This window comes from Mus musculus, chromosome 12 (assembly GCF_000001635.26).
Source record: "Mus musculus strain C57BL/6J chromosome 12, GRCm38.p6 C57BL/6J".
Lineage (NCBI taxonomy): Eukaryota > Metazoa > Chordata > Mammalia > Rodentia > Muridae > Mus > Mus musculus.
This window is the reverse complement of record NC_000078.6, coordinates 13,784,952-13,806,276: the sequence shown is the minus strand read 5'-3', so window position 1 is coordinate 13,806,276 and position 21,325 is coordinate 13,784,952. Positions and strand designations below refer to the sequence as shown.

General features: G+C 43.6%; 3 pseudogenes; all 3 read left to right on the top strand.

The window, feature by feature from the left end:
- On the top strand, positions 14,107–15,847 carry Gm9194 (predicted gene 9194; annotated as a pseudogene).
- Gm7126 (predicted gene 7126) lies at positions 16,017–17,743 on the top strand (annotated as a pseudogene).
- Positions 17,735–21,117, top strand: Gm38668 (predicted gene, 38668; annotated as a pseudogene).

The window sequence follows — 21,325 nt, the reverse complement described above, 5'->3', positions numbered from 1 at the left end:
CTGGTGGGCAATGGCCGTCCTATTTTTATCTCTTGGAGACTCTGACTCAGAACTCCAAAATCTCTCCACCCAGCTTGATAGGTTCCCTCTGGTGGGTCATTACCAAGCCAACCCTGTGCTTCAAATCCCCCATTAACTCTGTGGTGTACCTCAGGCAAACCCACACTCTGCCACCATACCTTTCTCTCTTGAACCGCTGGATGTGCTGCTGTGTGTTAGAACACACAACACAACACAAACTTAGTTCAGAAATGATGGTAGCTCAATTGCTGGATGTAGCAACTAAAATCCTAACCTTGTAAGCCATATTAAATCTAATCCTCTGGTGGTGAATCCTGATAGAACCACCATTGAAACCAGGAGACACTCATAGCTACATCTTGTCCTTACACTATCCCATCCAAAAGGACCTCTCTCCTGCTTCCTCTCTTCCTCCATCCAACCCAGAAGTCCCTCCTACTCACCCAGTGATTGGCTCCTTTATTCATTAGGGGACTGGTTCACAAGATGTCACCTGAGAACATATGACTCACTCCTTGTCCCCCATCCCTTCCAGGAAAGTGGAATTAGCATCAAAATACAAACAGCACCAGGCCCAACCATAACAAAACCTATATAAACCTTAGCATGCATGTGTGCATACTTAAGCACCCCAACACTATCAAGGACAGATGTCTGCTAGGGGTGAGAATTACTAGGGCTTATTGGCTTCCAGCCTCCTCCAGGTCAGTAGGAGACCCTGTCTCGAGATAATAATGTAAGAGTGACAGATTAGGGCACTCAATGTTTTCCTTTGCTTTCTATTTGCACACAGGGTTATGGCTATGTGCATAGAAATAGGAGCACATCCACAAAGCACAGTCAAAATCAAAACGAACAACAAAAGCTGCCTTGAAGACGCCTAAGCCATGTTCTACCTTCCTATGTGCTCACTACCCCAGCTCCCACGGACTTGCTGGAGAAATCATATTTGTTAAGCATGCCTTGGGTCATCCTGGTGATTATTTCCTATAAAGCATGCCTAGGAAGCCAGCTTGAACTTGGCATCAGTTTGAGGACCTAAGTGTGATTAGCTCAGCAGTTCTTGACAGTCAAGTTCAAAGACCTGTGATCTTTTAGTTATCCAGCTCAGCAACCAGTGGATTTAAATTTTCCCCAAAGGTTAATGTTTCTTTGTTTCAAATATCAACTGTGATGTCTGCATTAGACAGGGAGAAAACTCCCTTTCATCAAAGCCTACCTCTATGCCAGATAGTATAGTCACTGCTTGATATTGTCACATATCATCCTCAAATCCAGGCAGTGAGGTAATTATAAATCTATGCAACCAAGGAAGTTAAGCCACTAAATAATGGACCTTAAAGTAGCAGGCAAGTTGCACGTGAGTTTTACTTCTCTTGGGACTGCTCTTGAAACCAGACATCTTGACAACAGAGCTCTTGATCTTTCTTCTGGCTTTTCTCACTCCCAAAATATTCTACGTATCTATAAAATCCAGCTGAGAAAAAATGTCTCCGTATCATTGGGGAAGGGAGATGAAACATCCATGAAACCTTTAAACTATCTAATCTCCTTTCACTCAAAACTGTTTTCCTGCCTCTCCCCAACCTATTCAACCCATAAAAATCATCCTCCAACATCTTCAGACCTGATGCCCAACACACACACACACACACACACACACACACACACACACACACACACACTCACACAAAATGCTAATGAAGCCACCAACCTATTTTATGAGTGGCTCCACAAATATAAATGCCAGCCACTGGTGCTGATGATGTAGACAAGTAATGTCAGGAGAAACACTGTACAAACTCCTAGATCATCTCTGTCTTCTTCATTTCTTTAGATATGGGGAATACTGCTTTTCCTCTCCCTCTGAATTTTTGGAGCTTAAATCATGCAAAAATATGTTTAAGGACCTACTTGAGTCCAGACCCTGTGGTTAGGCAAGAAGAATCCAGGGATAATTCAAGGTCTAGCAAGGAAAAGATTTGGACTCAGAAAAACAAAGGCTGATGGGAATAAGAGCTGAGATCAAAGCTACATAAAGTATTCCAGATAGATAAAGACAGTTTAGTTGGTCAGCTAGGTTAGTAGTGTTTTGCACCCTGCCCTGCCCTTGATGTTGCTAGTAATGTATGCTTTCAAACAAAGATATAGCCCAGGCTGTTGTGCTTTAGATAATCAACCCAGAACAAAACATTTCCATGGTTAGAAAAAAGTAGAATTCAACAGAGAGCCTGCCATGCACTTCACCAGTTCCAGCAACAACTCCAAAGTTGCAGTTATATGCGAGGTTCAGGCTACTTAATGCCCAGCCCTGAATCCCCACCCAAGAAGAGCAGGAGGCAAAAGACCAGATCAATGAGTGAGGCAGGCATACTGACAAGGAGTAACTCACCTGGCTGGAGGAATCAGACACAGCCACCCATAGACAATGATCAAAAATATGTTACAGAGCAAAGCAGTGGTTCATCAGAAAACTGGGGGACGTAGAGAGGAAGAGGAATAGAAAGGCTGTTCCAGGTTGAAAACACTACACATGCTAATGACAGAGGTGAAATAAAACACTCTGTTCTGTAGGAGTTCCTGATGAGAAAACCCGGAGCATTCAATAAAGCTTGAGCATTGGGTGAGCCACATCTGATCTACTCCATTGAAATGGTTGCAGTGAGAACAAACTGGAACAAACAGACACACTGGCGAGTAGGTCATCTGGGCTAGAGCAGGGTAAATATGACCAAGAGAGGAATATCAAAGGCAGCACAAAAGCAGTACGAGGAGAGATAGAATGTGAGTATCAAACCAGAACAGGTGTTTGAAGATGGGGTTATCAGAAGGACATACAAAGACTGGGCAGGGAGCCATTGCTTTAGTAAACTTTTAAGTACAGGACTGTCTTAGTCAGGGTTTCTATTCCTGCACAAACATCAGGACCAAGAAGCAAGTTGGGGAGGGAAGGGTTTATTTGGCTTACACTTCCATACTGCTGTTCATCACCAAGGAAGTCAGGACTGGAACTCAAGCAGGTCAGGAAAAAGGAGCTGATGCAGTGGCCATGGAGGGATGTTCATTACTGGCTTGCCTCCCCTGGCTTGCTCAGCCTTCTCTCTTATAGAACCAAGACTACCAGCCCAGAGATGGTCCCACCCACAAGGGGCCTTTCCCCCTTGATCACTAATTGAGAAAATGCCTTACAGTTGGATCTCATGGAGGCATTTCCTCAACTGAAGCTCTTTTTTCTGTGATAACTCCAGCTGTATCAAGTTGACACAAAACTAGCCAGTACAATTGACCCCTTGTCAACTTGACACACAAACACATCACTAGTAAGCCTCAACCCTTAATTTCTTATTCATCCCCAAGATCTAAACAACTTTAAAAGTCCCACAGTCTTTACATATTAAAAGTCAATCCCTTTAAACTGTCCAATATCTTTTAAAATCCAAAATCTTTTTACAATTAAAAGTCTCTTTATTGTGGGCTCCACTAAAATAGTTTCTTCCTTCAACAGGGAAAATATCAGGGCACAGTCACAATCAAAAGCTAAAATCAATCTCCAACCATCCAATGTCTGGGATCCAACTCACAATCTTCTGGGCTCCTCCAAGGGCTTGGGTCACTTCTCTAGCCATGCCCTTTGTAGCACACACATCATCCTCTAGGCTCCAGATGCCTGTACTCCACTGCTGCTGCTGCTCTTGGTGATCATCTCATGGTATTGGCATCTCCAAAACACTGCATGATCCCTTCAGTCCTGGGCCGTCAATTTGCAACTGAGGCTGCACCTTCACCAATGGCCTTCTATGGCCTCTCACAGTGCTGAGCCTCAGCTGCTCTGCGTGACCTCTTCATGCCTTCAAAACCAGTGCCACCTGGGTGACCCTTACACATTACCAAGTCCCGCTGCAGCAGGAGTACAACCTTGGCTATCTCTGGAACACAGCCTCTGTGCTCTCAGAAAACACTTCCCAGAAGATTTCACCTCAGTGATGCTGGTCTCTTTTTAATCATCGCTAATTTCTTAGCTCCAGCTAACCAGCATCAATAGTCCCCGTAATCCAAAGGTTTTGCTTTAGTAGTTCTGGTATCTTGTTTGTTAATCACAGCTGATTCTTCAGCCCCAGCTAACCAGAACCACAGAATCTTCATAACCAAAGTATCAATGGCCCTGAAAAGAGTTTTTAATTTTCCCTCTGAAATTTCACAAGCCAGACCTCCATCTTCTGCACTGTCTTTCAAGCTCCTACAGAACATAACACCGAATAGATCTTCTAGCCAAAAATTCCAAAGTCCTTCCACGGTCCTCCCCAAAACATGGTCAGGTTGTCACAGGAATACCCCACTCTGCAGGTACCAATTTGTCTTAAAAATTAATAAAAATTAAGAGAGCAATGAATAAGCCAAGTGCCTCAGCAGTGGCCTCCACACTGATACAATACACCTTTGTTTTTCCAGGTTCAAGCAAAGGTGTCTGCTAACCAAGGAACTACCAACCTGGTGGCCCATGGAGTAGCACATGAAGGCACATGCACCTGGCTTCCTCCAACTTTCCCAGAGAGTCTGGCTATCTAGTCACCCCAGTCAGATGTGCAAAAGATGTAGAAAGTCCTGACTGATGCTCTGACAAGTCTCTCCATCTTCTGGACTAGGCAGGCTTTAGGACAACATGAAATAAACCCCTCAAGGGGATAAAGGTGATAACAGAAAGAGAAGACTAACAAAAGAATGAACCCCAGCAAGAGCCATGCTGCCAGAGGAAGGGGAGATGTTGGACAGAGTGAGGTGAAGAAACCATAGGGAAGAAGTCAAGAAAGGGCAGAAGTACTGGGAAGACATAAGTATGTAAAGTAATGCTTCACAGAACTTGATATTGTACAGTGGACTGGACAGTTAAGGACATTTACCTGAAGGACAAGAGTCTAAGGTTATGGTCAGGAATGTTTGCCCTCATCAAATACAGAACTTCCACAAATAAAACAGAACCAACATTCCCTGTCCTGCTTCAATTCCATGATGAATGTGCATGTGCATACTGCATGCCAACACTGTGTTGATCGATATAAAGGCTGAAATTATCTCATGAATCTGTAATCACGGTGAAAATAGCTACTGAGAAAGCACACATTGAATATGAAGAGAGGAAACAATATGAGCCAAATAGTTTACTACCTAATCCCTGAGAGAGAGAGAGAGAGAGAGAGAGAGAGAGAGAGAGAGAGGCAGAGAGAGAGAGACTGAGACAGAGACAGACAGAGACAGACAGACAGAGACAGAGAGAGACACAGAGACACAGAGACAGACAGAGAGAGACACAGAGACAAACAGAGACAAAGAGACAGAGACAGAGGTAGACACAGAAACAGAGAGACAGAGTTTGTAAATACATGCATGCATGTAAATGTATACCATGTGTACCCATGTGTTGTGAGGTGGGACAGAAAATACAGAATGTATGCTCAAAGATAAACAGCCAGAAGTAATACCCACCATTCATATCACAGGGGAAGCACACTGTCTACTCTGGGCACCATGCTAACCATCTAATAAGATGCTGGCCACTCCTCTGGAAACATTCAGTTGGCCCTCAATAAGAAATAAAATATTGAAGAGTTTCCTAGACTGAATTGTATTGCTTTAATTTCATATGCTGAATCCCTTATTCTCATTTGGAAATGTGATTTTATTTGCAGATATGGTCTATATAAAGGTAACCATATTACAGTGAAGTTTTTAGAATGATCTATAAGCCTGTGACTAATGTCCCTATGAAGGGAGAAATTTGAACACAGCTGCTCACAGAGGAAAGATGACAATAATAAAAGTCAATTAGAGGTCCAGAGCAGATTCTTCTTCATGGTCCTTAGGATATACTCCGAAGACCTTAAACTCAGATTTCCAGCATCCAGAACTTGGGGACCCCATGCTGCTTTTGTCTGAGGTCTTAGAATGGCATACTTTGCTGATGAAGCCAGAGAAATCTAAAGTAATAAGGAACAGAGCCTTCAATGAAATCTCTGAAAACCTCTGAGAGGTGGGCACTACTTTCAACAATGTAATAATGAGCAGATAAGAGCTTGCCAGAGAGCCTCATGCTAGCTTCTTTGGCTAGTGGGCAAAAGAACTGTTTGGGTCTTGTTTCTCTGGATAATACATGACATCTTAGTGGACTTACCTAAGATATAGCTGTACACTGAGAGCAAATAAAATTTCAAAACACAGTAATCTTATTTTCTTCTTGACTATTCAGTGTAGATATTAGCTTTTTGAAAGGAAATTCTAAGGAAAGAAATTTATTTAGCTTTGCTAAGCCCAGGAATAGCCCAAGCCAAATCTATTTAACTTGGCAGCAAACCTGAGTGACACAAAGCTCACTTTGGTCTCTGGCTTTAGGTATCTCCTGAGCACCTTCAGTTCAAGCATTATACAACCTGATGACTGTAATCTGAAGCTTTCCTCATGGAAAGTTCCAAGCCTTCTCTACTCTGCCTTACATGTCCTCTAGCCATGCCCCATGACTCTTACTAAAACCTCTTCCATTGCCACACTGACACCCTCCTTGATCCTCTGCTATGCCAAGTCCTCTTAGCCCTTTGACTCCAGCCCTCTTGCCTGCCAACTGTTAAAACCCCTCCTTTCTTCACCCTCTTTACCTCTTCCACCCCTTCCTCCAAGGGGACTTTCCAGCTACTGGGAATTGAGATGGAATTGAGTTCCAAAACACCTGTTATTTCAGTGCTTCAACACTGAGCAACACTCAGCACTATCAGGGAAGTGCCAAGATCTCTTGTCTGTAAGGTGTCAGGTTTGGGATGGAACCCAATGTCAAGCTGGTTCTGGAGTCTGCTGCTGGCCACCTCTGAATCTATCTAATCTCCACACCTGTGTCTCATCTCTACCAGCTATCAATCTCTTTCGTATAGTGAGCTTGACTTTCTTTTATCCTTACATGTGTTTTAACCTCTCCAGTTTTAACCTTTCCACTTTTAGCCTATCCAGTCAGGATGTAGAATCAGAATCTATGCTTTCTGCCTCCCATGACTGCCTCAAAATCATGTTTAGTTTAACTTGATGGTTTATTTGTAGAGCTAGAGACTAGAAAAATAGTAAGGAAAGATTAGGCCACAGAACAACAACAGAACTGTGACCAAATGTCTTAGTTTCTTTTTCTATTGTGGTGATTAAGCAGCAAGACCAAGGTAATTTATAGAAGGAAAGGTTTATTTTGGGCTAACAGTTCCAGGGATTTAGGGTCCATGGTGGGAGAGTTGGGGTATTAGGCAGCAGGCAGCTGAAGCAGCACTGAAAGCTCACATCTTGAACCACGAACAGGAAACCGAGGGAGCTAACACAAAATAGTCTTTTGAAACCTCAAAGTCCACCCACAGTGACACATTTCCTCCAGCAAAGCTACACCTCTCAATCCTCCCCAAACAGCCACCAATGGCAGACCACGTCTTCATGTGCCTAAGACTTACAGGGGAGAGTCTCATTCAAACTACCACAGACAGGTATCCTTGGAAAACACACCACTCAAAGAGGCTTTACCTCCTCTTAAACAAGATTGGGCTCAGTAAGCTCTAACTTTTCTTGTGATACTTGAACACTAAGTCAGCGAAGGCTATGTCACAAAATACAAAGGAATGCATCTCTGTGAATGTGCTAGAGGAGTTGAGGCATGGCCATATGGCAATAAGCTAATCTTCTGTCACTACATCTGAACATCATTTTCATAAATGAAATATGAGCAGTGAAAATCTGGAGGACGACAGAATCTTTCAGAAGCAATAGGACACTGGTATCTTATGTGCCCTCTACTTTAGTTATTCATACAAGGGTTTGTTTATAAGACAGTTCCTATAGAACAGTGGTCTTCAATTTTTCTAATGCTGTGGCCCTTTAATACAGTTGTTCATGTGGTGACCCACATCACAAAATTAGTTTCATTGCTACTTCATAGCTGTAACTTTGCTCTGATTATGAATCATAACATGAATATCTGATATACACCAGGTCAGTTAAGATGTGCTACACAGCATCTTTTTTTTTTTTTGAGGTTTTTTTTTTTTTAGGTATTTTCCTCATTTACATTTTCAATGCTATCCCAAAGGTCCCCCATACCCACTCCCCCCAATCCCCTACCCACCCACTCCCCCTTTTTGGCCCTGGCATTCCCCTGTACTGGGGCATATAAAGTTTGCAAGTCCAATGGGGCTCTCTTTGCAGTGATGGCCGACTAGGCCATCTTTTGATACATATGCAGCTAAAGACAAGAGCTCCCGGGTACTGGTTAGTTCATATTGTTGTTCCACCTATAGGGTTGCAGTTCCCTTTAGCTCCTTGGGTAATTTCTCTAGCTCCTCCATTAGGGGCCGTGTGACCCATCCAATAGCTGACTGTGATCATCCACTTCTGTGTTTGCTAGGCCCCGGCATAGTCTCACAAGAGAGAGCTATATCTGGGTCCTTTCAGCGAAATCTTGCTAGTGTATGCAATGGTGTCAGCATTTGGAAGCTGATTATGGGATGGATCCCTGCATATGGCAGTCACTAGATGGTCCATCCTTTCGTCACAGCTCCAAATTTTGTCTCTGTAACTCCTTCTATGGGTGTTTTGTTCCCATTTCTAAGAAGGGACAAAGTGTCCACACTTTGGTCTTCGTTCTTCTTGAATTTCATGTGTTTGGCAAGTTGTATCTTATATCTTGGGTATCCTAAGTTTCTGGGCTATTATCCACTTATCAGTGAGTACATATTGTGCGAGTTCCTTTGTGATTGGGTTACTTCACTCAGGATGATACCCTCCAGGTCCATCCATTTGCCTAGGAATTTCATAAATTCATTTTTTTAATAGCTGAGTAGTATTCCATTGTGTAAATGTACCACATTTTCTGTATCCATTCCTCTGTTGAGGGGCATCTGGGTTCTTTCCAGCTTCTGACTATTATAAACAAGGCTGCTATGAACATAGTGGAGCATGTGTTCTTCTTACCGATTGGGACATCTTCTGGATATATGCCCAGGAAAGGTATTGCTGGATCCTCCGGTAGTACTATGTCCAATTTTCTGAGGAACTGCCAGACTGATTTCCAGAGTGGTTGTACAAGTTTGCAATCCCACCAACAATGGAGGAGTGTTCCCCTTTCTCCACATCCTCGCCAGCATCTGCTGTCACCTGAGTTTTTGATCTTAGCCATTCTGACTGGAGTGAAGTGGAATCTCACTGTTGTTTTGATTTGCATTTCCCTGATGATTTAGGATGTTGAACATTTTTTCAGGTGCTTCTCTGCCATTCGGTATTCCTCGGGTGAGAATTCTTTGTTCAGCTCTGAGAGCAGAAGGAAACCACTTTATTGATGGTGGCATCAAACCCAACAAATGTCCATCTCCAGACTACTCCTTCTCTAGAACTCATCTCTCCTTCACATGGCTATTGATCCGTTATCAACCAGACCAATAGGTCCAAAATGTGACTGCATTCAGGGCTCTTTCTTCCTACCCTTTCCACTATCTCCAAACCATTTAAAGCCTCACAAAAATACAAGGGAGACCCTACAAGACCTGTCCTTTAGACTCCATGTGTAAACATTGTTCATCCCTTCCTTCTGCAACCCCTAACCTGCAGTCAAGTTGAATTATTTAAAATTCCCTCAAGACATTTGATATTCTGGGGCTCTAGGAGTCTGTGTGCTTGTTTCCTTCCCTTCAGTGTTCTTGCCCATCTGATGAGTTCCAACTCAAGCTCTAATATTCAGTTCAAACACAATCAATACAAAGTTCAAATAGAATCTTCCTGTGAAGCATTCTTCAAGTCCCCCTGGGCAGTTAATATTTCCATTATCTTTTTTTTTTAACCATAACACTTATTTGTTCACACTGGAATTCATACAGTTTCCCTTACAGGAAAAAATGTTCATGAACTGTTCTTTCCTTGGTGACTCTGAAAACTCTGCTTGATTGGTAGCTCCAAGGTCAGTGTGTTGAAATGTAGGGTTTTTTTTTTTTTTTTAATCTTACAATACTCAGTGGAGCTAAATTGTACCTTTTAAAGAAATGGATAGAATTTATAGGTCATCATCTGCCATATGGAACATATCTATTAACGTAAGTGATTCAAGGGGAGATTTCAATAGCTTTTGTTAACTCAAGACCCTTCACATTTGAATGAGAAGGACTGGAGAGATGGCTCAGTGGTTAAGAGCACTGACTGCTCTTCCAGTGGTCCTGAGTTCAATTCCCAGCAACCACATGGTGGCTCACATTTGAATGAGAAGTCCCTTCTGTACTCTCCCACTGCTGTCAGCACAGCTGTGACACAGCTTCCATGGAACACATCTCTGTGCCATCTTCTTCACAGATTCCCCCAGAAAACTGTAAGAACTGTGAGACCGTGTATTCATCTCTGTATTTCCTAGTACCTACCACACCCACTTTATGAGCCATGTTGACACTCAAATCACTACAGAGCACTTTATGTACATTAGGCACTATGCTAACCACACCACGTGCAATGGGTAGAGTTAGGTAAGTCTCGCAACAACCCAAGGAGACAGGCCTTATGAATATCCCAATTCTAGAGATATAAAAGTTTGAGGTCCAGAGTGTGGAAATAAGTCTGATTTAAAAAGAAAACCCATGGCCTAGTCGGCCATCACTGGAAAGAGAGGCCCATTGGACTTGCAAACTTTATATGCCCCAGTACAGGGGAATGCCAGGGCCAAAAAATGGGAATGGGTGGGTAGGGAAGTGGGGGGGGAGGGTATGGGGGACTTTTGGGATAGCATTCTAAATGTAATTGAGGAAAATATGTAATAATAAAAAAATATTTAAAAAAAAGAAAACCCATATACCAACCATTGTGCAATTCTAGCCTTCTGTGATGAATAAAGAAGTCACGCATGAGTCCCAGTCTAATAGATGGATCTTTAATCTTTGGCTCATTTGAAGAAATAAATAATCAAGGTGAGCCTAAGTGCCAAGTTGTTTATTCAGTGCACATTTATCAAACAATCATGTCCGTAGCCAAATATCAGCTCCAGGCTCTATGGAAGCTACGATGAGTTAAGTGAGCTCCACAAGTCTTTCCAACCCATCTCCAAACCAATATTCTCCAGTAAGATTGCTGTGTTTGAGGCAGCAGCATGTTGACAGCTAGAGGTTGATCTTCCAGAAACAACAGATCCTCTTTCCAGGAGCAAATATAGAAGAATGGGTGTCAAACTGCAGAAACTGATCAGTGTACAGTGTTTGCCTGGTGTGCACAGGTTTGATTTCCAAAAGGGAAAAATAGTAAATCTTAAAGACTCATACTCATCTATGGCAGCCATCACCCATCAACACTAAGGGCAACAAGACAGAAGGAAAAATTCCCAACAGCTCATCCAGGATTCCTTTAAGAGTAACAGTTTTTTGGAGGAGTTGAGTCCCTGGTAATATGACTGTCATCTAACACTGAGTTTCCATGAAACATTATTGAAAACAAAACAAAACTTTGTGTTAATCTTGAAGCAATGGGAGTGTTGAGAGAGTAGGAAGGAAGGGTAGGAACCCAGATCCTAACAACAATTTCATCCTTATAACTGTTCACAATGTGGGCTCTACTATGATTCCTATTCTGAATTTAAAGAAGCCAAGATATAGATAGGCTAAGTAGACAACATAAAATTCTATGTGCATAGCTATATCTGTTGCTTCCTGAATCTTAAAATTATAGATGAGAATAATGTTTTTCTTTTTCTTGAAAGAAACCAAGTATCGGAGCTGGGCTTCCTCCAGAGGCTGGCCTGGGGTGAAAAGGAGGCATATGCACACATGCATTTATCTAGGATAAGATGACAACATGAATTTCAAAGCAAGAAGATCCTCCACCAACAGAACTCAGGACAAAGGATTTTACAGCAGCTACATTTGTCCAAGTCCCTCAAAAGAGAAAGGCTGTTGGTTACTCTAAGGGTCTGAGCAGAGTCATTCTCAAGCCCATTGAAGAACTTTGATCAGCTCTAAGAATCTTGAGAGTTAGAACTGCATGAGTGTAGATCCCCCATTCTCCCTGTGTGTTCTCAGGTGCAGAGACCAGTGTCAGGTCAAGGGTGACAAGAGGGACAGGTTCTTTCTGCCTCTTTTCTTTTACAATTCCCTCTTCATACTTTACCAAAAAAGAAGACAAACCATTTCTCATTGTTCTCAAACTGAAAGTTACATATTGCTAAGGTTTCAGAAACATTTAATCACAAGATGATAAACTTATCAAAAGGTCATGGGAAAGTTGTCATCATTATCATGAAAAACTGGGAAGTAAGTCATTGGCCATCAATACCCCACCTTGGCAGCAAAGCTACCCCTTCATTTTCCACTAATATTATACCAGGCTTGAATCAGAGACCACTGGCAATTTGGGAACAAAAGTTGATAGTGTTTGTCATTTGTTATTGTAACATAAAGCTATGCCTAATAGCTGTGTGATCTAAGAAATGAAAAGACATGAGGAGTAAAGGGTGTTTCGGAGAGGAATAAGGTCGACATAAGAGGGCATGGGAAGAAGGGAGGACAATTAGCAGGGGAATGTCATCAAAGCACATTATATACATGCTTAAGATGCATAATATAATCATTTTAGTATACACTAGTAAATAAGCCCATCTGCTTTGCTGTTACTACAGCAGTGTTGAGTAGTTGAAGCAGGAAATATTTGGCAAACAAAGTTTATTTATTTATGAATGTTATTGAAAAAATGTGTAATCCTAATAATAGTGTATATACACAGGGTATATACCACAGTAATATACACAGGTGCTTGTAATGTAGATACTTACCAAAAGTGCATACTGAGTTAAAAATCCTCAAAGTCAAACTACCTACCAAACATCCTAATTTAGCTACGCAGTCCACTGAAAAGCATCAGTTGTTCCTCTCGGGGCCCAGGCTGACTCCATGCCCACAGCTTCTTACTGCTACCAGAATCCTGAAAGAGTGTTTTTTATTACAGATTGTAGACAGGGAAGGATTTGAAATTCAAAATTTCAAGTGTAGTTTCTACTGAATACCACTTTTGTTTCACAGGTGGGAAAGATTGCAGGTCAGTGCACCACCACTCAGAGTCATCCTGTCCTTTGTCATGTCAATCAGTTTCAAATCCCTTTCTTTAAAACAGAAAGGAGAGAACTAAAACAACGGTTTATGCTGGGCGTTTGCTTTCCTTCTGGGAATCTTGAAGTCAGCTTGGTACAAGCAGAAGATGCTGATGCGACCAGTCTCCAATTAAAGTCTCAGATACCGAACGTCTCAGGGGCTCTCTTGGTGAACAGCTTCTCTTCTGGCTTCTCAAACACCTTTATGATGGAGTTAAACACACCCTGTATGATTCCACGGAGACAGGATTCTTGTAAATTCCTGTCTGGTCTATTCAGGTCTCCCTCCACAGGCTGTTTACCCTGCTCCTTGTACATCTGGCACTTTCAGGCTAGTAAATCCCGCTTGGATGGCAATGTGCTGATCCTGAGAGTCCTTCTACCTGATTCTCACCAGCCAGATAGAAATGCCTCATAATTCACGGAACACTGGGGAGAGTCCTTGGAGGGTCATGTCTCGGAAGTGGAAAATAATTGGCCCTAGACTAAAAACTGCTCTGTCCTAGCAAACAAATCTTAAAAGCAGGACAGACATAAAAGAAATCAAACTGTTTCCAAGCAACTCAACTGATTCCAACAGGAAAAAAAAGTCAATAATATTTATAGGTACAAAGAATTCAACGTTCACTAAGGGAAAATTCACAATGCCTGGCATTGAATCAAAGGTTACCGGGCATTCAAAGAATTATCACCCATATGATAAACCAATAATCATACTACCCAGAACTGAAAGATGTTAGAATAGTTTTGTTGGTAGTCAGGGTTGTCGGGAGGAGGAGAAGGCAGCAAGGCACTTATAAGTGGCACCCAAGCAGGACCCAAAGCCTACGTTCCAGGAGAGTGAGCAAGTGCTGTCTGTGACTTCATGGGCATCTTCTTTATGAAACAAAGTGTGTAAAAGTTGCCGTAAAGGACAAACAAGTGAAGTACTTTATCCATTACAGTGGTTGGAATAAAAATTGGATTGACACAAGGAAGAGCCTGGTCTTTCCTGCTTCTGGCCCTTTACTGTGCCGGTTGGCTCTCTGGTACTCACTCTCACCAACCCTGGGAGGAACTTGCAGCCCCATCTAAGTGCCTCTGAAGGACCAGTCACCCGGTGCTCTACAGCAGCCTGAGCGCCTGCCTCCCTCTCCTGCTATGCCTGCCCAGCCGCCAGCAGCTGCTACCCACCCCCCACCCCACCCCCAGGCCTGAAGTGTTGCCTCCGTGAGCTGTGTCACTAGCAGCAAAAGCAGCAGCAGCAGCAGCAGCGGAGGTGGTGATCCCGAGGAGTTGCATGGAAGGCAGCTACAGGATGGCCAAGCCTTCAGCAGCAGTGGCCCGGGCAATCAGGAAGCCCCCAGGATGGACTCCATCGTCAGAGATGTCATGCAACTGAGGACTTGCGGGTGACAGACACTTAAAGCTTTGATGAAAGATGCCATCAAGTCAAATCTGATGCAGACCCTGGAAGGAACACCTGTGTTTGTGCATGATGGTCCTTTTGCCAATATTGCTCATGGCATCTCATCAGTATTAGCTGATAAAATTGCACTGAAATTGGTCAACGAAGAAGGGTTTGTTGTTACTGAAGCTGGCTTTGGGGCTGATATTGGGATGGAGAAATTCGTCAACATCAAATGCCGAGATTCTGGCCTGGTGCCCAATGTTGTGCTATTAGCCACCGTTCAAGCTCTGAAGAAGCATGATTGTGGGCCGAGTGTAATTGCTGGGATTCCTCTCAAGAAAGACCATCTAGAGACTGCCATATCCGGGGATCCATCCCATAATCAGCTTCCAAACGCTAACACCATTGCATATACTAGCAAGATTTTGCTGAAAGGACCCAGATAGAGCCGTCTCTTGTGAGACTATGCCAGGGCCTAGCAAACACAGAAGTGGATGCTCACAGTCAGCTATTGGATGGACCACAGGGCCCCCAATGGAGGAGCTAGAGAAAGTACCCGAGGAGCTAAAGGGATCTGCAATCCTATAGGTGGAACAATATGAACTAACCAGTACCCACCTGGAGCTTGTGTCTCTAGCTGCATATGCATCAGAAAATGGCCTAGTCGGCCATCAGTGTAAAGAGAGGCCCATTAGTCCTGCAAACTTTATATGCCTCAATACAGAGGAACAACAGGGCCATGAAGTGGGAATGGGTGGATGGGGGAGTGGGTGGGGGAGCATGGGGGGGACTTTTGGGATAGCATTGGAAATGTAAATGAAATGAATACCCAATAAGTAAAAAAAAAAAAAAAAAGAAAAGAAAAGAAAAAAGAAAGAATATATAGAGAACATTCAGCTGGTGGCTGCTGCAACCTACAGAAACAAATTCAGATGGCTCAAATATTCAAGGTGCCTGTGGTGGTGGCACTGAATGTCTTCAAGACATACACCCATGCAGAGAATGTCTTGGTGTGTGAGCTCGATAAACAGGCCGGTGCCTTTGATATGCTATCAAGCTATCACTGGTTGGCCAGAGGGAAAGGGTCTGTGGACTTGGCTGAGGCTGTGAGAGAAGCTGTGAATAAAAGAAGCTACTTCCAGTTCCCATACAATGTTCAGCTTCCCATTGTAGAAAAGATAAGAGTCGTCATCACCCAGACTGTCTACAGAGCCAAGGATATTGAGCTGATTCCTGAGGCACAGTCCAAAATCGATTGCAATACACAACAGGGTTTTGGAAATTTGCTCATTTGCATGACAAAGACCCACCTCTTCTCTTCCCTTCCCTTCCCTTTCCTTCCCTTCCCTTCCCTTCCCTTCCTTTCCCTTCCCTTCCCTTCCCTCCCCCCCTCCCCTGACAAAACGGGGGTACGGAGGGATTTAATTCTGCCAATCAGTGATGTCCGGGGCCATCATGGAGGCTCAGTCCATTTATCCTTTGGCGGGAAGGGATAATGAAGCTGAGGCTGTAAAGCTGAAGCTGATACGAGCACAACCATTTTCCAGCAACGAACTGCAGAGCGACAAGCCTGCCGGACCCCTGAACATGGATGGGGTCAGTGAGAAGCAGCTTAGGACTCCAGGGAGAGTGGCCATGAATGGAGCACCTCAAACCACTGCAGACTTGGCCACCAGCCCCAAGTTCCTCTATGTGGATAGAGTTGTACAGGAAATCCTGGAGACAGAGAGGACCTACGTGCAAGATCTAAAAAGCATCATGGAGGATTACCTGGCATGCATCCGTGACCAAGCCAAAGTTTCCCTAGGGACGGAAGACAGGGCTGCTCTTTTCGGAAGCACACGGGATATCTACCACTTCAAAAGCAAACTTCTTCAAGATCTGGAAAACTGTGAAAATGATCCTGTGGCCATAGCAGAATGTTTTGTGTCCAAGAGTGAAGAGTTCCACATTTATACCCAGTATTGTGCCAACTACCTGTGACCATACTGAGTGCATGAGGAACAAGATACTCACCAAGTTCTTCCGGGAGCACCAGGAAACTCTGAAACACTCACTACCCCTAGGGTCCTATCTCCTAAAACCAGCTCAGCAGATTCTCAAATATCATCTCCGTCTCCATGGAATAGAGAACCACCTTGATAAGGATGCGGTAAGCTACGATGTTGTGCTGGAGGCTGCAGATGTGGCAAGTGGCCTGGCACATCAATCACATGAAATGGAAGGATGAGCATGCTGTCCACTTGCAGGAGATCCAGAGCTTGCTAACTGGAAGGGGCCTCACCTCACCAGCTATGGGGAGCTGGTGCTTGAAGGAACCTTCCTCATCCAGAGTGCTGAAAAGGAGAGGACTCTCTTTCTCCTGGGAAAGCTGCTACTCATCACAAAAAAAGAAAGAGGACATGTTTACATACAAAACTCACATCCTGTGGCAATCTCATTCTTGTAGAGGTCAAACCAAAAGAACCGCTCAGCTTCAGCGTCTTCCACGACAAGAACCCCAAGCTTCAGCACCCGGTTCAGGCCAAATCCCAGCAAGACAAACGTCTCTGGGTTCTGCACCTGAAGAGACTGATTCTGTAGAACCACACAACAGCTGCAAAGATCCCAGCTAAGGCCAAGCAAGCGATTCTTGAAATGGACACCATCCTCTACCCAGGCTTCTGTTACAGTCCTGAGGGAGAGATGAAGACACCATGTGGCTCTGCACACCATCAGCCAAGACAGAAACCTGAACCTTCCTCGAGATCACACAAAGTGTTGAAGACCAGCAAAACTGCACAAGATATCCAGAAGGCTTGTAGAGAGGAGAGCTCTTCCTGGCTGACTTCTGCTGTACCTACCCAGAGGACTCACCAGCCCAGAAGCACTGCAACTATCAATATGCTTTGTGGGGGGAGGCAGTGGGCAGTGTTAGAACCCTGTGGATGGATCACGACATTTGGCAGCCCTTGTTTCCAAGCTGCCGGTCTCCACAGGAGAGTGAGGGTGATAACGATGATTACCAACTGTTCCTCCGGTCCTTTCCTTCTTCAGATCTCAACTCCACCAGGTTGTGTGAAGAGAACGCTTCAAGTCACCCTTGTAGCTGGCCTCTGAGACTGATCGAGCCCACAGAGATCTCCAGCTCTGGTTACAGGATAGTCCGACAGGCCAGTAGTGCAGGTGAAAGCAATGCATGCTCTCCTGAAGTAAGAATTAGGGACAGTGAAAACAAAAAGAACAAGCAGAAAACACTGGGATACGGGGATGGTGGCAGTATCAGTGAGACAAATCAGCCTGCTGGGAAGAAGAGAGCCCTGGTAGATGCTACCACTGAAAATGAAGAGACATTAGTGAACAGAGTTGAAGTTAAAGTGAAGATTCCTGGTGAGCTGAACCGGTGACCTGTAGATGACTGGAAGTTGATCCCCATACAAAAGCAGCTTTTTATCTTCCTGCCAAGAAAAATGTGGATTCCATTTTAGAGGATTATGCAAATTATAAGGAGTTTTGGGGAAATACAGATACTTAGGAGTATGGTGTTCATGAGGTTGTGGCAAGGATAAAGAGGTATTTCAATGTTGGGCACTCAGCTACTCTACAAATGTGAGAGACCACAGTATGCTGAAATTCTTGGGGATCACCCAGATGCGCCATGTCCCAGGTGTATGGAATGCCGCATTTACTGTGATTATCTGTGCGAATTGGAGCGATGTTGGCCTATACACCTCCAGATAAGAAAACCCTTGCTTTATTACCGAGCTATCTACATGATTTCCTCAAGTACCTGGAAAAGAATTCTGCAACTTTGTTCAGTGCCAGTGATTATGAAGTGGCTCCTCCTGAGGACCACCGCAAAGCCGTGCAAGGGTGTGCTCCCTTCCATTTGTGTGTGGATCTCTGTAAACAGTTTGGTTCTTAGTCTTTCTCTTGTACAAGTGACACACACTAATGGTCTTGGTACTGGCTAGTTTTGTGTCAACTTGACACAGCTGGAGTTATCACAGCCACATCTGCAGCATCCAGCACAACATCGTAGCTTACCTCGTCCTTATCAAGGTGGTTCTCTATTCCATGGAGACGGAGATGATATTTGAGAATCTGCTGAGCTGGTTTTAGGAGATAGGACCCTAAGGGTAGTAAGTGTTTATCATACAAAAAGGAGCTTCAGTTGAGGAAATGCCTCCATGAGATACAACTGTAAGGCATTTTCTCAATTAGTGATCAAGGGGGAAAGGCCTTTTGTAGGTGGGACCATCTCTGGGCTAGTAGTCTTGGTGTGCTATAAGAGAGCAGGCTGAACAAGCCAGGGGAAGCAAGCCAGTAAAGAACATCCCTCCATGGCCTCTGCATCAGCTCCTGCTCCCTGACCTGCTTGAGTTCCAGTCCTGACTTCTTTCAGTGATGAACAGCAATGTGGAAATGTAATCTGAATAAACCCTTTCCTCCCCAACTTGCTTCTTGGTCATGATGTTTTGTCCAGGAATAGAAACCCTAAGACAAATTGGTATCAGGAGTGGGGTATTCCTGTGACAGCCTGGCCATGTTTTGGGAGGACTGTGGAAGGACTTTGGAACTTTGGGCCAGAAGATCCATTTGGTGTTAAGAGCTCTGTCGAATGTTGTGTAGGAGCTTGGAAGATAATGTTGAGAACAGTGCAGAGGATGGAGGCTAGAGTTGTGAAATTTCAGAGGGAAGATTAAAGACTTTTCAGGGCCATTGCTGTTTTGATTGTGAAGACTCTGTAGTTCTGGTTAGCTGGGGCTGAAGAATCAGCTGTGATTAACAAGATACCAGAACTACCAAAGCAAAAACTTTGCATTACTGGGACTATTGATGCTGGTTAGCTGGAGTTAAGAATTTAGCAGTGATTAAGAAGAGACCAGCATCACTGAGGTGACATCTTCTGGGAAGTGTTTTCTGAAAGCACAAAGAGGCTGTGTTCCAGAGATAGCCAAGGTTGTACTCCTGCTGCAGTGGGACTTGGTAATGTGTAAGGGTCACCCAGGTGGTACTAGATTTGAAGGCATGAAGGGGTCACACAGAGCAACTGAGGCTCGGCACTGTGAGAGGCCATGGAAGGCCATTGGTGAAGGTGCAGCCTCAGTTGCAATTGACTGAGGACTGAAGGGGTCATGCAGTGTTTTGCAGATGCCAGTACCATGAGATGACCACCAAGAGCAGCAGCAGCAGTGGAGTACAGGCATCTGGAGCCTAGAGGATGACACGTGTGCTACAAAGGGCATGGCTAGAGAAGTGACCCAAGCCCTTGGAGGAGCCCAGAAGATTGTGAGTTGGATCCCAGACATTGGATGGTTGGAGATTGATTTTTGCTTTTGATTGTGACTGTGCCCTGATATTTTCCCTGTTGAAGGAAGAAACTATTTTAGTGGAGCCCACAGTTAAGAGACTTTTAATTGTAAAAAGACTTTGGACTTTTAAAAGAGATGGATATTCTAAAGAGATTGAAATTTTAAGAATATGTAAAGACTGTAGGACATTTAAAGTTATTTAGACCTTGGGGATGGATAAGAATGTAAGGGTTGAGGCTTACTAGTGATGTGTTTGTGTGTCAAGTTGACAAGGGGTCAATTGTATTGGCTAGTTTTGTGTCAACTTGACACAGCTGGAGTTATCACAGAGAAAGGAGCTTTAGTTGAGGAAATGCCTCCATGAGATACAACTGTCAGGCATTTTCTCAATTAGTGATCAAGGGGGAAAGGCCCTTTGGGGGTGGGACCATCTCTGGGCTAGTAGTCTTGGTGTGCTATAAGAGAGCAGGCTGAACAAGCCAGGGGAAGCAAGCCAGTAAAGAACATCCCTCCATGGCCTCTGCATCAGCTCCTGCTCCCTGACCTGCTTGAGTTCCAGTCCTGACTTCTTTCAGTGATGAACAGCAATGTGGAAATGTAATCTGAATAAACCCTTTCCTCCACAACTTGCTTCTTGGTCATGATGTTTGTGCAGGAATAGAAACCCTGACTAAGACACCTTTCCTCCCCAACTTGCTTCTTGATCATGATGGTTGTGTAGGAATAGAAACCCTGACTAAGACAGTCTTCAAAGTACAACAGAGTTGGTATTTGTTTTCTGTTTGATTTTAAATAGAGAAAATAAAAGGAATGACTGTTCTTTTCTTTCTTTTCCTCATTGCAAAGTTTCTAACAGTGTACCAGTGATGGACAGCAGAGGGACGTGCTGTAGAGTGTTTGCCTAGTGGTCAAGGCTGCTTTTGGATGCTGGTGATTCTGTGCCTTTGACACTACACACTTTTATAATGTGCTAATGCTCTATGACAATATGCTCTGATTGCTAGTGCCAAAGGTTCACTTCAGTGTATATAACTGCACACTCATCTGTCTGCCCTTTTCTTTTTTTTAAAGTGGTGCTTGAAGAGCCCATGCTTTGCAAGTCATCCACATTGTTCCTTAGGCATCTTATCTTTGCTCAATTGTGAAAGAATGGTGGCTTGTTTTCATAGTTTCTGTATTGTGTCTAATGCACGCTTTAACATGATAGACGCAATGCATCGTATAGCTGCAGTCTTATGGAAAAGTCAATCTTGTAGGAGTTGATTTTCAGATCTTCAATACATTTTTTCTTTAAAAAAAGAATAGTATTGTTATTATTATTATTATTATTATTATTATTATTATTATTATTTATAACTATACCTCAGCTATCTGAAGAACTGGACATAAGGGCAATGCTGATAAGCTTAAAATAAATTTTTTAGAAATGAGAATTTTAACATCTGAGCTAAATAAGGTATCCTATGGAATAAAACAATGCTACAGAAAAAGTAGCAACAGCAT